The sequence below is a fragment of the Herpailurus yagouaroundi genome, unplaced genomic scaffold (assembly GCF_014898765.1).
Source record: "Herpailurus yagouaroundi ecotype Mexico unplaced genomic scaffold, PumYag 197, whole genome shotgun sequence".
NCBI classification, from domain to species: Eukaryota; Metazoa; Chordata; class Mammalia; order Carnivora; family Felidae; genus Herpailurus; species Herpailurus yagouaroundi.
Window position 1 is genome coordinate 5,564,903 of NW_024412428.1, and position 17,069 is coordinate 5,581,971.

The following is a 17,069-nucleotide window of genomic DNA, read 5'->3' on the forward strand; positions in this document are numbered from 1 at the left end:
CGCGCTCTCTCTCTCTCTCTCTCTCTCTCTCTCTCTCTCAAAAAGGAACATTCATTTAAAAAACAAAAAAACATGAAAAGAGGTTACTTTCGATTGTCACCATATGCTGGCAATTGGGAACAGTGTCAGTGATGAAATATTCTCGTTCTCTGAGAAAACCATTCCCACTCCTCTTACCCCTCTCATCTGCCACTGCTGTCTGTTTAGTTGTTTATTTACCCCAAATATTTTCCGACCTGTAATGTATTGTCTGAGTACTGCTACCTCCTTTGACTCCCCCACTTAGAGTGAAAGCTCTTGAATCATTTGTGTGTGACTGTTCACACCTAAGACTCTTGTGCATTGTAGACACACAAGGGCCCACGGAACCTTTGGGTCATTAAAGTGGTAACATCTGCCCCCAGTCTGGATCTTACCGGTTCAGGTGCTTACTTCTTGAATCAGTCCTCAGTTTCTGTAAGAAAGATTCGTTATCATAGTTTTTGTTAAAATGTGTCCACCTTCCTACTAACTAAAAAGTAAATTTTGGAGTGTTGATGGTATGTAATGCTCAACTATAATTACATTAGATATTCATATTTGTAGCAAAAAAGTATGTAGCAAAAAAGGATGTTCTTCAGAAGCTGATAACTTGACTTTAACTCTCTCAAATATTGTTATTTGCAGATGAAATACTTATCCTATTAGAACAAATATAATTAATGGCTAATTATATTCCTTGCTTCTTTGCAGTCAGGTTTAGATGAAATGTGGCAATACTGACCTAAACAGACCTATGTAAGATTTCTAATGTTACGAATTGCTGACGTGCCACGAGAAACATCAGACTAAGATGGATAATTGGCACAGACTCCCTAAAAATATCATTTTAATAATGCCCTAGAATGTTATTGAAAGTTTGCTTAATAAAATTGTCTTCATCATTAATAGAAATAATGATCTGAGATGGTAGAATAATGAAGTTCTTTGTTTGATATGTGCAGTTGAGCTTTAACAGTTAATAATCCTATTTAATAAATACAGATTAATTTCATCACTATTAATCATCACATAGTAGCAGATCAGTTACTGGGGTCTGTCGTCCTTGGTGAGAAATAGAGATTTAATAATTCTGAAACTCTGGTTGGACTGAAGTCGGTAATAATTGCATATGTGTGTGGATGTTTTATGAAGAATGGGCCTGAGTGGCGCCTGGGTGGCTCAGTCGGTTAAGCGTCTGACTGGGTTTTGGCTCAGGTCATGATCTCACGGTTTGCGAGTTCGAGCCCCACATCAGGCTCTGCGCTGACAACGCGGAGCCTGCTTGGGAGCCTCTCTCTCTGAGCCTCCACTGTTCACACACACACACTCTCTCTCAAAATAAATAAATCAACTTTAAAAGAAGAAGAAGAAGAATGGGCCTGAAAGGAAATGCATGAAATATTTATTTTTGCGCAATAATTTGTGAGTCCAAGTCAAACTTTTTTGGTTTTAGAACATTAAAATACGTACGTATAAGTTGGTTTGCTTTACACTTAATCTATTTGCCTTAGCTAGAGATAAATAAAAGCAAAGATATATGTGTTAGCTTTGTTCTTCCCTTTGACTACACTCTTTCCCTTCTTTTATTCTCCCCTCCTTGGGAAATGGAAATAGTCTGACCAACAGGCTATACTCCTGGTTCTGGCCCTAACGTGTGTATTAGGATCCTCCAGAGAAACGGAATGTGTATGTGTGGAGAGGCAGAGATTTATTTTAAGGAGCTCCCTCGGGGAAATTGTAGAGGCTTGGTGAGTCCAGAATCTCTCGGGTAGGCCAGAAGGCTGGAGACTAAGGGGAAGAGTTGCGGAAAAGTCCAAAGGCAGTCTGCTGGCGGAATTCTCTCTTACTCAGGATGGGTTAGGCTCTGCTCTGTCGTGGCGTTGGCCTCTGACTGAATGGGTAGGGCCCACCCGTGACATGGAGGGTGAGCTGCTTTTCTCAAAGTCTACCAATTTAAATCTTAATCCCATCCAAAAACACCTTCACAGAAACCTCCAGAGAAAGGTTTGACCAAGTGTCTGGGCACCATGGCCCAGCCAATTTGACACATAAAATAACCATCCCGTACAAATGAGTAAACAGAGGCACAGAGTTGAAGGAACATGGGACCAGTTAATTCCAATTTTTACTCCCCAATCATCTGCTTATATAAAAAAGGAGTACTGGGTTAAAGAATATTAAGATTGTTTTGCCTGATGCTATAAGGAGGAACTAAGTGTGAAATCTTAACGAAAGCTTTGAATAAAGGTAAACTTCAGTGAGTCAGAATAAGGAAAAGTTTGAAGTCTGTTAGCCTGTTGGATTGAGTTTGGTGGTTTTTCGGAGCATGAATAAAAAGACATTAAACACCAAATCCTATCTGATACTTTCTGTGTAGAAGCAAAAGTGTGATTTGGCAGTGGTGTCTGAAGTCTTTCCTCTTAAAAGGTTGTCCTTCTTGACTGAATTAAAGCACATTGGCAAGGCCATGAGAAGTTGTCCCTACTAGTGCCTCTGCTGTGACCATTTCAGGTCACCCAGCCACACAGCCAACTCCCTCTCTTGTCTGTCCTCTTTTGTAGAAAAGATTAGTTTTTATATAACTTTCTAAATTTAAGATTGGTTTTCTTGCGCAGTTGTGAAATAAATGTCTAAGTCGGGTTTCTTTTTTAACTAGGAGACATTCTGTGATTGGGTTAAAATTTGAAAATCTCTAAGTGTATGCACGCTAGTATTTGTGAGTTGAAGTGAAAGCTGGCTTTAATCTTCTTTCCTTCCATCTCACTCCATATACCTGTTTCCAGCCAACTCAGAGATTTCCCTGTGTACTTGAACCCCCTCTTCCCGTCATCTCTAGTCATCTGTCTCGTTTAAAATTCTATTCCTCCTTTAAAGCGCTGCTCCTGCTACCCCACCAATAAAGCCCTCCCTGATCACCCTAGCTAGGAGTGAGAATGTTTACATCTAAAGTCCCATAGCAGCTATTTTGAATTACGCAAGGGGCACTTAAACTAGTTTTGGTAGTATGTTCTCTATTTGATTATAAGTTCCTGAGGGCAAAGACTGGGTTCCTCTGTGTTTGTATCCCTCCCAGTGCCTAGCAAAATACAGTTGGTATATACAGTATTGCTTATGTTTGTTGAATGAATGAACTAGCTCATTTGTAGCAGAAACAAGGTGCCTTCCAAGATGGTTCTCCATAGGTTATTTCTGCTACCACCTAATGTTTCTCCCTGTCTACAGATGTGTGCACGCTCCTTTTTACAGCCTACTGAAGTGAAAGAGGGCAAAAAAAAAAAAAAAAAAAAAAACCCTTTGTTCATAATTTTTAATTCTTTTCAGCAGCCTTCCTCTTTCTACCTAGAATTCAGCTCTTACCAGTCAGTCCAAAGACCATTCAGCTAATGATATCGATCTGTTGATTTCTTTTATTACACTCTTTTTCTACCCAGTATTTTTGTTTCACCCAGTGAAACCTATATCCTGACCATTTACCTATTTATTCGTGTTCTCTTTATGTCATTTATTTTTTCCAGTGTTTTTCTTAAGGTTAGGACATCTCCATCGTAGTTCATTTACATCCCTTACTTTTTTTCAAAAACATCTTCAGGTCCCAAGTGTGTGAATTATTCTTTAGTTGTAGATAAGGCAGCAGTACCTACCTTGTGAACACACAGCAGTTCTGAACTTACAACTCTCATTTCACTTTTATACTACATTTAAGTGACCAGTTCATTACTGGTCACAATGTAAATACTTTAATTTCTAGCTAATAGTTATTCACTTTTAATTTTGTAGTACACTTAGTGTTGGCTGAATTTTATGCTTTTGTTGAAAATAGTCATCCACCCATATCAGCCAGACCATAGAAATGGTTTACACTTAATTCAACTCTAAATGTTAAGGACTTGGGCTTTCAACATATTTCCTAGGGAACTTAGGAAAGTAGAGTGCTAGTTAATAAAACTGGCCAGTTGACCATTAGTTTTTGTTGAGTATAAATCAAGTTCTCATGGTCATTAATGTGTTCCACTTTTTATTTTATTTTTTTTTAAATTTATTTTATTTTTTTAACGTTTATTTATTTTTGAGACAGAGAGAGACAGAGCATGAACGGGGGAGGCGCAGAGAGAGAGGGAGACACAGAATCGGAAACAGGCTCCAGGCTCTGAGCCATCAGCCCAGAGCCCGACGTGGGGCTCGAACTCACGGACCGTGAGATCGTGACCTGAGCTGAAGTCGGACGCCCAACTGACTGAGCCACCCAGGCGCCCCAATGTGTTCCACTTTTTAAAAAGCTGATATTCAAAATCTCATTTTAATTATTACCCTAATGGTTTTAGCATAATGGTAATTAACTTGGAACTACCAGGCACATAGGGGTATTTTCACCTTGTTGCCCTAAGTGGAGTAGAATATTAAGTGAGAGATACTGTAACTTTTCATCATAGTTTTTTTTTTTTTTTCTTTTTTCATTCAAGCTGAATTACAGGGCTGTATATGAAATTTGGAGTGCTTTGTTGGAGTATTGCAACAAGCTGCTGTAATCACTCTTGCCCGAAAGCATTTCAAAATAGTTTTTTAGGCCACAGTAAATTTCTTAGAAAATAAATCTCTACAGAGATTTCTCTTAGGAGTATCCCAAAGGGGATGTGCTACTGTGAGAGAAGTACACGATGTGAGATAGCCCAGTGGGCCACAGTATATACATATGTAAAAGAGGTTCAAGCCATTTCAAAGCTTTCATCTGAAGTAAAAGAAAAAAAATCTGATAGTGCTGTTGCCCTGAAGTTAATTTTAATTATACTGGGTGGCTTGGAATCACTTGGTGGGGCTTCAGCTGTCCTTGGTGAAGGATGAGTTGGTTTCCTAGCAACCATTAAATAAGATCAAAATCTTTTGAGTGAGCCACTGACTCAAACTCAATTTCATAGGTCCTGCTTTATCTTGGCATCTTACGTATTGATGGTAGCATGATGGATTATTGGGGTATTCTGGATCTGATTCTCTTTGAGTGAAAGATTGCCTGGTTTATTAATTTTGCTTACTGAACACTATATATTTGCTCATGGTGATATGGTTTGTTTTGAAGTGCATTTTTTATTGTCTGCTGAATTCTGTCACTAATAAGTGGAAAAACCGAGAAGCAAAGTAGTTAAATGACGTGATTCTGGCTACTTGGAGAACCGTAACAAAGCTGGATCACTAAATTCAGGGATTTTTCTTCTAGGTTGGTGATTTTTAAATTGCAGGTTGTAAGCCATAAATGAGTCAGGAAAGCACGCAACACAACTAGCCTTTTTATTTTTATTTTTTTAATGGAATAGAATAGAAAAACTATCAGAGTATATCATACGTATTAAGGACAGTTATTTCATGAAATTTTTGTTTTATATGTTTATATGTATGTTCATTTAATATTAAATCGTTTTCTTGCTGTGGGTATTTGATATGGTTAGGAAAAGAGAAAACTTTAGAAAATGCTCCCAAATTATAGGTACTTTGATGTTTTGTGCACACTCCTTGACAGTGATGATAAAATTATTTTGAATAGCAACCGCCCATTAGGGAAAAAAAATTCAAACTAGGGTTTTTATATGGGCACGAGAATTTCAGGCAGGTTTCCCTTTCTTCCTTTAATATCTTTTAAATTGTCTGAATTGCTTGCAGTTAACATATATTGTTAAAATCAGAAAAAAAAAGTGTTTCATTTGGACTAGAAACTGAGGAAAATGTCTGTTTAGTCTCTTATTGAAGTTCACACGTAACATTCAGTGTAGTTTAGGGTATTTTTATGTTGGTAAAGGATGATGCTATTAAAGAAAAAAAGTAAAAACGTGCATACACTTTTTTCTGCCCAAAAAGAAGGGCCAGTAAATTCTTCGGGGGGGGGGGGGGGAGATAACAAGCAGAAAGGATCCTGAGATTACTCATATGCTGGAACAGGAGAACAACAAAATAATTGAACAGTTGGAAGAAAGGAGCCTACATTTGCAGCCTCTGCTCTGTTTTTTGCCCCTTCTCTGTGCTTTAGCTTCCATAAAATGAGTGTGGGGACCATGTAAGCATGTTTCTTTAAAACAGATTTGGGGAAGAAAAATGCTCTGGGAAATGTCAGGTTTAATCACGCTTGTTACTTGAGATTTCTTTCATTTACTGGGAGCTCCAGTGATTTACTCTGATTTTCTTATTTGTTTGATTGTATAGCATTAAGATTGTATCCATAAAATTTAGGTTTGAGGATAAAGTGTGGGCTTTATTGATAACAGCTGATTGAGGCAAACTTAAATGAGATTTCCATTGATTTTAATTATTATTGTGAATGTCGTGCTTATTCTAAAGCATGTTTACTTAAATGACCAATTGGAAATTTTCCTTGAAAATATTTGATTGTTTGTAAACAATGTTTGATTTCTTGACAAATGCCGCATTTGCTTAATTTTGATATTAATGTTGAGCATACACAATGGACTGCATTCTATCATATGTAAATAATGAAAAAGTAGCCTGCTTGATTTTACTAAATGGCAGCTGCAAATGTCATACATTTTATAAAGACACGTTACAAGTTGGCAATAAAAATGCTGCTATTTGGTTTACATGTTGCTTGTTAGGCTACTTTTACATTCTGAATGAGTCTTTTCAGATACTTTATCAACACACTGCTAGAATATTTTTAGTCAAATTTCTCACCAATCAAGAAGGGTTATTCTAAATAATCTCGTCAAGGTTTTTGGTTTTTTTTTTTAAGAGTTTAAGACGATATTTTTGAGTGATCCTGAAAATTCAGTAGAAGTAGAGGATTATCAGAGTTTTGAGTCTGATACATCTTTTCTGTTTTTCTCTTCTTTTGACATAATTGATGGGATAACATCATTATATCATTTACATAACTGCTTGCATATTTTTTAAAAATGTTTTGTTTACTTCGAAGAAGAGAAAGAGGGTGTGCTTAAGTGGGGGCGGGGCAGAGGGAGGGAGAAGGAGAGAGAATCCCAAGCAGGCTCCATGGTGTCAGCACAGAGCCTGACACGGGGCTCAATCTTATGGCACGATCATGACCTGAGCCAAAATCAAGAGTCAGATGCTTAATGGACTGAGCCAACAGGTGCCCCAACTGCTTCCATTTTTTATAAACAAAATTTACTATCATCCAGAGCAGTGTGTTTCCAAAAACAGGACAGATTTGGGAAGGTTTTGTTTAAAGGACTTTTGAATCATATTAAAGACAAGAATTTACCAGGTCCCTGATACAAGTTATTACTACTGGATATAGTGTTAATATATCCTTTTTCTCTTTTGGCCTTTAGACTTTTACATTAGGAAAAGAGAAATACATACTGTCTATAGTCAAAATACCAAGAAATGCTTTTTCTAAAAATAAGTTTCAGAATTTTTTGTATTATATTCTGAAAAACATATAAAAATTAATATTCCAGTCTAGCTTTCTAATAGTAGAGTCAGGCCTTTTAGAGTATTAGAGTATTATATTGTCTTCTAGACTAATGAAGATTTGTCAAAGTAATTTAATCTTTAAAGATAGAGTATATTAGATAAGGTTTTGTCTTATCTCAGCTAAAATTGTTATCTAAACCTGTTTAGATCACAGGCTCCCTTGGCCATATATATCTTTCCGTCTTTTTCAGTTTGATAACTATGTCTTTACTGAATACAAGCAAATGAGAAATGGTTATATAAGAGGGTAAAAGTAAGTCTTCCTACAGAAATAAGCACATGCAGCTAGCCATATTTCAAAGTCAGTTCAACATAAAAGTTCAGGACTTTGAGTAAATTTTTATAAATGTTCTAATCAACACATAGGATTTTTTTTTTTTTTAGATTGAGTAAAACTAAAAGTTTCCTCAGGTACAATTAGATATTAAATTAGTAATAGTTATTGAATTAACTGTTGAAGAAATATTTCTTTATTAAAGTTTCCTGCCCCTAGTACAGTTAGGATTTTACTTGTTTTTCAGAGTGTCCCTTTGTTGTAATAACCTATGTCCATTTTTATTATTTATGTATAATTTGCCTTCAGATATATATCATGCCATAGATATAATACTTTTAAGTAGGTGTATAATCTAAGGATCCCTAACTCCCTTTGCCACAATAGATGTGTGAGTTTCTAAGATTAGTTTCAATTCTCTGAATTCATGTCCTTTTCAAACTACAGATAGGCTTGTAATTTAGGTCAGTACAATTCAAGATGCCTATTTAACGAAAATGTAAATGATGGGAGATAGACTGCTAATTTTTTTAATCATTAGTTTAAAAATCTGTGTATGTAAACACCATATACCATTTGAAATGAAGAGCATTTTTTTTTGTGTTCCCTAATTTCATAAACTAATAGACTATAAAGTTGGAAGGCATCTTAGAAGTGACCATTCCCATTCCTTACCCGGTGTAGTGATTCTTGGTAATGCATGCGGCAGTAACCATGCTGTCACCATGCAGCATTTCCAGCAGTGACTAGTGTTCTGTCTTAGTACGGTACACTTGTTACATAGCTGTAGGCCTCACAAGGTAGAGTCAAAAAATCAGAATGTATGACCCTGACCTCTCTTCTTCTGATTGGTCTTCTCTTTTATTTTTATTTTTTTTTCCTTTTGATTAACACCAGCTGGCAAAATCAGGTAGTCTGGGCCTTCATGGTAAGGAGGAAGAGGAGAATCTAAAAATAAAAAAGTAGGTAAAAGGTAGGAAGAAGTAAAGAATAACAACAGAAAAAATTAAGAAGAAAAATAAAGGGTTGCATTCACCCTCGTGGGACTGAGCCCTGCGTCGGGCTCCATGCTGAGTGTGGAGCCCTATTTAAGATTCTTTCTCTTCCCCTGCCCCTCTCCCCAACTCGTGCAGGTGCACATGCTCTCTCTCTCTCTCTCTCAAATAAGTAAGTAAGTAAGTAAATAAATAAATAAATAAATAAATCATTCCTTTTGATCTAGCAATCCTACTTTTAACACTCTCTTATGCATATTACTAAAAAATGATGAAAAGGCCATCACAGCATTATTGATAATGACAAATTGAAAAAATGTACCTGTGTAACAACTGGAAAATGTGCAAATTGTAACATGCAGAAAAATTGACCTATTTTGTAGCCATTTAAAATTATGTTCATGGGTGGGGGAGCCTGGGGGTCTCAGTCGATCGTCTGACTTCGGCTCAGGTCATGATCTCATGGCTCGTGAGTTTGAGACCCTTGTGCTAACAGCTCGGAGCCTGGAGCCTGCTTTGGATTCTCTGTGTCCCTCTCTCTCTCTCTCTCTCTCTCTCTCTGTGCCCCTCCCTTGCTCCTGCTCCTGCTGTCCCTCTCCCTCTCTCCCTCAAAAGTAAATAAACATTAAAGAAAAATCTTTTTAGATTATGTTTATGGGGGAAGGGAAACAAAAACGAGATAAAAACAGAAAGGGAGGCAAACCATAAGAGGCTCTTAAATACAGAGAACGAACCGAGGGCTCTGCTAAGGGGAGGGGCTAAGTGGGTGATGGGCATTAGGGAGGGTACTTGGGATGAGCACTCAGTGTTGTATGTAAGTGATGGATCACTGAATTCTGCTCCTGAAATCATTATTACATTATATTTTAACTAACTTGGATTTAAGTGTAAAAAAGTAATAAAATTATGGTAAGTGTAAGTAATGTTGTTATAACGTTAAGAGAGAAAGCAGATCTCAACATAGTGGGAGTAAAATACTGAGTGAAAAATACGTCAACAAAAGAAAATATACGAAAATATTATGGTTAAATCTGGATGGTAGGAGCGCCTGGGTGGCTCAGTCGGTTAAGCGGCCGACTTCAGCTCAGGTCATGATCTCATAGTTTGTGAGTTCCAGCCCCGCTTTGACCTCTGTGCTGACAGCCTGGAGCCTGCTTCGGATTCTGTCTCTCTCTGTCTGCCCCTCCCCAACTCTCTTGCTCACTCTCTCTCTCTCTCTCTCTGAAAAATAAATATTAAAAAAAATATTTAAAAAAAATGAGATATTTATTCTAGTTTTAGCTGGAGATAAATTCCTAACCAAGTAAATTCCTGACTATCACTAAAGATATGATAGATATACTGAAATGTAAAAACAAGAGTAAAAATACTCTTATAGAAAACAATAGTATAAATGCTCTTATAAAATATAAAACGTAAAGTTTGTAGCAAGAAGAAAGTAATATATTAGAAAAATGGCAAAAATAATCGAATCTACCTTTACTAACTAGAATATAGAGAATTGATGTGAATATTTAAGTTTAGTAACCTAAGCCTCCTTAGGTAAATCTAGAGAGAGTAAATCATAACATGCGTATCAATGAAAGATCCTCAAATTAAAATATTTAAGTTATGTACCAAGCTAATAAAAATTATAAAATCTTACATGGATACACATTGCTTTTGGTTTTGAGGATTGCTTTTATCATACTTAATGGTATTGTTTTGTATAAAAGAATGCTGAATTTATAAAATTGATACTTGAACCTTTCAAGGGCAAAATCTGTTAATGTGTATCCAAAAAAACCTTAAGAATGTTTATAACATTTATGCAAATAATTTGACTTTCTAGGAATTTATCATAGGTACATACAGAAATGTTTGTTATGGCATTATTTTTCTTTTATTAAGAAACTAGGAACAACCTCAACATTTTAATAGGAGATAATTGGTATAAGTTACAGGGAATCCATATGATTCATGAAGATTATATCAGGAAAGTAATTTTCAGACTAAAAAATCTTCATGATATACTAGTGAGGAAGGAGGGTACAAACAATATATTTAGTATAATGCCATTTTTTATTTTTATATGGAGGAAAAAATAAAAAGGCATGCTGATAATGTTTATAGTGGCCCTCTGTTAGTTTAGAGATTATATACAGTTGCTTTGTTTTCAGTCGTCTATTATCAAGCACATTGTACTTTTCTTTATTTCCCAAGTTATATCCATTGAGCATGTATCCACCTTTGAAACTTAAAAACAAAACAAACTTTTGTGGGGCACCTGGGTGGCTCAGTTGGTTAAGCATCCAACTCTTGATTTCAGCTCACGGTTCATGAGATCGAGCTTAGTGTCGGGCTCTGGGCTGACAGCAGAGCCTGCTTGGGATGCTGTCTCCCCCTCTGTCTCTGTCTGTCTGTCTCTCTCAAAATAAATAAACATTAAAGAAAAACTTCTGGTTTTAGAACAATAAAGCTCTTGATATTACTTGGTCTGATAATTCTACATTTGAGATTTCATCCCAAGGAAATTACCTGGTGTATGTGTCAGGGTGTTTGGGGTTTGAGGGGAGGCAAGTATAATTTATACAAACATTGTCAATGGGAGCATCATCAGGGTTGATTCCAGAAGTGGGGGTTTGGGGCAAATACAACCAGCTGTCTATTAATAGAAAAATACAATGTAGTTAGTAAGTGTAATGTACAAACATCCAGATTTGTCCAGAAAATAATACTTGGGAAGACAACACAAAACAGTATTACTCACTGATTACTGTTATACTATCAAATATATAAATTAATATCGTTTAGAATAATATTTGCAATTACAGTGATTTTCAGATTTAAATATAAACTATGTATACTTTTTTTTGGTAAATTTAGTTAAATTCTTTTTTTTAATTTTGTTTTTTATCTTTTAAAATGTGCATCCAAATTAGCATGTAGTGCAACAATGATTTCAGGAGTAGATTCCTTAATGCCCCTTACCCATTTAGCCCATCCCCTCTCCCACAACCCCTCCCTCCAGTAACCCTCAGTTTGTTCTCCATATTTATGAGTCTCTTCTGTTTTGTCCACCTCCCTGTTTTTATATGATTTTTGTTTCCCTTCCCTTATGTTCATCTGTTTTGTCTCTTAAAGTTCTCATATGAGTGAAGTCATATGATTTTCGTCTTTCTCTGACTAATTTCACTTAGCATAATACCCTCCAGTTCCATCCATGTAGTTGCAAATGGCAAGATTTCATTCTTTTTGATTGTTGAGTAATACTCCAGTGTGTGTGTGTATGTGTGTGTGTGTGTGTGTGTGTATGGAGATACACACACACACACCACATCTTCTTTATCCATTCATCCATCGATGGACATTTGGGCTCTTTCCATACTTTGGCTATTGTTGATAGTGCTGCTATAAACATGGGGGTGCATGTGTCCCTTCGAAACAGCACACCTGTATCCCGTGGATAAATGCCTAGTAGTGCAATTGCTGGGCCATAGGGTAGTTCTATTTTTAGTTTTTTGAGGAACCTCCATACTGTTTTCCAGAGTGGCTACACCAGCTTGCATTCCCAAAATTTAGTTAAATTCTTAATAATGAAACTGGAACTATTTTGAAAACTAAAAGATTTTTGATATCCTGTCTCTGCCCCTTAATACCTCTCCCTTAAGATGTATTTGATCTCCTTGATGTTACTCAGTTTTCTAGTCTTCAAGTAATAGGTACTTTTTTTCTTATTGGGCACTTTATTAGATTCTTTGCTTAAACTATGGTTACAACATACCTTAAAACTTTACAAAAATACAATTAAATAAATCCAACTTGGAAAATACATTTCCATCTATAAGAAAATATACACATATATGTATTAATATGTGCACCCACACATTCTTTATTAGGAACAAATGAGATCTAGCTTTGCTTTAAAATTAAAGTTTATTTCTGTTGCCATGTTTCTGTTCTGTGCCCCCATGTTTCATTGTTAATGACATGAATATTGTTTCTGGTAGTCTGTGACAGTAAGAAAATGACTGTTGTGTCAGTGAAAATAGGACATTATATTCCAGATTGATCTTGTTGCACTTAAACTAGTATTTTATGCCTCAATTGCCTAAAATGGACAGGTTAAGAATTTTGTAGTTAAAAATTCAAAATTTATAGTTTTAAAAGATAGCAATTTTAAACTAATGTGAATCATGTTTATTATTAGAAATGCTTGTGATGATCATATTCACAACTTGGTGAAAGACCAAGTTTATTTACTTTTGTATCACCTAGATGAAAACAAAAAGTAGAGTAGTAGTCTGGACTGGAGGGATGTAGGAGAGGCTTATTGAGAAGAATTGTCATCTATTATTAGCATGATTACTGCCATGTAGTTAATGCTTGTTTCAAAGTATCTTGATTAGCATCGACTCTGACAAAGAACCTAATTCCTATTCTCCCTAAAAGAGGACTTGTTAGGTAAGTAAAAGATTCGTCAGTGCACCCATGTGTTTCGATGCCCTAGTGCATGCTGTCTCCATCCCCCGAGAGGGTGCAGACCCAGCCTTGCACTGGTTTAGTAGAGGACATTAGTAAATTCTGGAGGCACCGTCTCCCGTTGCTTATCTTCCAGACCAGCTCCTGAGCTTTCACACGTCAGCTGTCATCACCTGTCATCACCTGTGCAAAGCCTTTCCTTGCCTGAATTTACCCTACCCATTAGTCTAAACTGTCTGCCCCTGGCTTGCTGCTCTGTTGATCTCTAGGCCTCACTGCCTCTTAGTTCCTCAAATACAGGGATAAATGTAGAGTATTTGAACTGTTGACTGTAGAGGATGAAGTTACTGGTTATAAAGTAACATCTGTTTTCTCATCAGGAAGCAGAATTTGTTAAAAAATTCTATACGTTTTTTTTTTTCGAATTTATACAAAAAGCAAGAATTAACTTTACTAGAGTAGTTGATAATTTCTTCTTTAGCTTAAAGATGTTCAGCAGCAATACTGGGGTAAAATTTAATATTAGAGGTAAAAAATTAAAATTCATAGCTTGAAAGAAAAAGTGAAACTATTATAAATGGTCTTCCAGACTTTATTCACTGGATTTCCAAATTTCTAACTCCACTCCTTACAAGGTTTCTTATAAAACAGTTTTTTAAATTACCGAATATATGTCTATTTAAGACTTTGCTGCTCATGTTTGAATCTCATATATGTATATCAGAGTTAAAGTTTTTAGTATGTATTGTACATATTGATTAACAACCAAACTGAAAGTTATTATCTAGAATGTGTGCCCCCAGAAAGTGTACAATGTTTTGTGGAAGTTAAATTCTGAATAAATCTTAGAGAACAGCACTGGCAGTGGTTTCTTATGGGTAGCTGTATTTTGTTTTTTGTGTTTTTTTTTTTAATAGATCCATCAAGAATCAAACTTTAATAGATCCATCAAGAATCAAGGCAAGTCTCCATTTTGCCTTGACACATTAGTGCGCATATGAAGACCCCATTTTCACCCCTAAAATAAGGTCTTGGCAGTTATCGGGACAGATAGGCTATCATTCTCCACTTCTGCCCCTCTGTCAGATATATCTGATATTGGCAGTTTCCTGATCAGCCCAATTCTTGTCTTTCTCAAGATAGAGCTCCCTGCAGTCTTTAACCTTTTTTTTTTTTTTTTTTTTTTAAATCAGGATTGACCCCTGAAATGAAACCAATTTGCCATCTCTGCTGTGTGCCAAAGTCATCAGTGAACTATTTCACAGCATGACAAATTCTGGAGAACAGAATGCCTCTACATGAATGGTTTTCTCTGTAATACAAACATCTTGCTTTAGGAAATAATTGAGTTTTGGGGGGAAGCATACCAACAGAAAACAAGAAAAGCCATAAGCCTGTCCTATAAAACAAGGACATGTTCTTTTAATTACAAACAGGTTTTTGTTTTGTTTTGTTTTGTTTTTTTCTGGGAGAAACAAAACAGCAATAGAAGGATATTATAGTTTCAAACAAGAAGTATACTTCAGGTATCTCATTGATTTATTTTGTTGTTCAATAGGCAATAAAAGGTGCTCTGTAATGTCTGTGCATAGCATAGCTATATTTGAAGATGTTGCTATGATGTAATAATACTTCTAACACGTTGGACCTCTGATCTCCATAGCAAAAATATAGTTTAATAGAGTACGTGCCTCATTAAAATGTAAAATTCTATACATGCTTTCAAAGTGATTATGTTGGATAGCATATAAAAGATAATGGACTGTTTATCACAGTTCTGGTTATTACTAATTTGATTCATGTATCGTCACTAACTACTTGGAAGTTTTGGCTCTAGAGCTAAAAATCCCTACCAGATTCTCCTAGTAGACAAAGAAGAAAGAAAAAAGAAATTAACTTTTTTGGGGAATATTATGTGAGCGTACTACAAACAAAAATTATCAAGTCTTTGAAGCCTTCCTTAATACTGATTAAGCAACAAAACAGAAATAATAACAAAAGTACTTTTGATCTTTAGGGCCTTTCTGCCTGTTTTCTCTTGAGACTTCCATTAGATTATATTGATAAAAGAAATTTAGTGTTAGATTTACCTCTACTGAATCAAAACATCATACCCTGGGGCATATAGAAGGCTACCGTGGAAAATAACATGAGGAGGGACCCGTTGTGTATAGTGTTACTGAAACAACATAACACCATTCTCTTTTGCTTGTGACTATATAGCATGGCCCAAACTGAATTTTAAATTTACTTACAGAGGTAATGTAGGTAATGGCTTTTATCCCCAAGACCTGCTTCAGATCATAAATAGGCAGTGAGTTGCCTAGAAAAGCAATTTGTAACTATTAACTAGAGCTGTGGCCCCAAGCCCCAGTATTAGACCAGACCTTGACAGAGAAGCTGTGTATTCCCCACCCCATGCTGAAACCCAAGTTTGGAACTCGACCAGTCTGATGAGTCTAGAACAGAATGAGGAGCAAGAGAGGGTGTTTGTCCCCCTTTACCTTGTAGCATGCTGACTGATGCCACTCACCCTAGGGCTTCTCAGCTATGGGCCCAGCTGCTGAATGAGTAAGAAAAAAAAAAAAAAAGATTTTCCACTACATCTAAAATAAAAGGAGGAGAGAGATGTCCATGTGCTCTGCTCTTGCCAGATATGGAGATTGCATTTTAGGATTGAGCATTGAAGTGTGGTAAGAGTCCATCACAGCAAAACAGTTAAGCAACCTGCATCTCTGGAGAAGGGGGTGGGACTTAGGGTATGGCTGAGGAGCAGGAGCCGTGGGTGAAGGAAGGGTCTTTAACGTTTAGTTTAGACGTGACTTTATGGTCTGAATTGTTTACAATCAGAATGTATTCGTGTACTATTTATGTCATTAAGGGGGGTGTGGGGAGAGAATCAGATTTTGCCAAATAACAAAGGAAAGGTCTTTGGGGACAGAAGTAATGGGATAGCAGTGGCTTAGTTTTGAAAGGTCTACTAGTCACAGGACACTGAAAACAGTGTGACAGGAACAGTGTGGGTGGTGGCAGGTGGGACGGGAAAGATTGGTGGGAATGAGCTTGCAGGTGCCTTGCATCCCCTCATAAGGACTTTGGGTCTTATTCACAGGTGGTGAGAGGCTAAAGTAGAAATAATATTTTAGTAATAAGGCATGGCAAAAGAATTCAAAGACTTTTGAAAGGTTCACCTACACCACTGTCACCAACTCTTTTGGTTCTTCTAGTTCTTACTCATTGTACTTTTTAAAAAACCTACTTGTAATCACAGTCTATATATCACTTTGTGTTGTGCTGTTTTCACCCAATCTTGTAAGAATTTTCCGTGTTGCTGTGGAAGATTTTAGGCAAGGGAGTCACATGATCAGCTTCCTCTCTTAGAAAGGTGACCCTGGCCACATTGCAGAAGATGGATTTGATGGGGAAAGAATCCTACTGGGGCTAAAGAGTAGGGAATGGGTTCAAGAGAAGTTTAGGGAGATCTGCCCCAGTGGACCATAAGAGAGTTCTAGCACAGGCATGGAAGTTCCCTCCTAAGCCCACATTGGTAGTTGAGAGCAAGCCTCTCCCCTCTGCCAAGTAGAAATGCTGCCTGATTCCTCTTGGAAAGCCCTCCTGGGCCTTCAACACTTTACACTAGTCTCAGAGATCTGACTTCATTTTGAAGTAGGCTGAGCTCTGAAAGTCTCTGCAGAGTGTAACCCAGGGGTGATTGATGAACATCGTGCACAAAAGCAATTTTATTTGTGCTAGGCAGTAGTTACAGGTAGCTCCTGGGGAGTATTGTTAGTGCTGTACTTCCTTTTGGTACCTTGCAGGTTATCCCAGGGGGTCAGGTGTGTGTGTGTGTGTGTGTGTGTGTGTGTGTGTGTGTGTGTGTGTGT

The 17,069-nt window shown here is 36.7% G+C and overlaps 1 protein-coding gene across 4 annotated transcripts in view; it reads left to right on the forward strand.

Annotated features, from left to right (window-relative positions):
• The window catches only part of CDK8 (cyclin dependent kinase 8), a 115,725-nt gene that overhangs the window by 76,227 nt on the left and 22,429 nt on the right, over positions 1–17,069 (forward strand). The gene's annotated exons all lie outside the window — the stretch shown is intronic.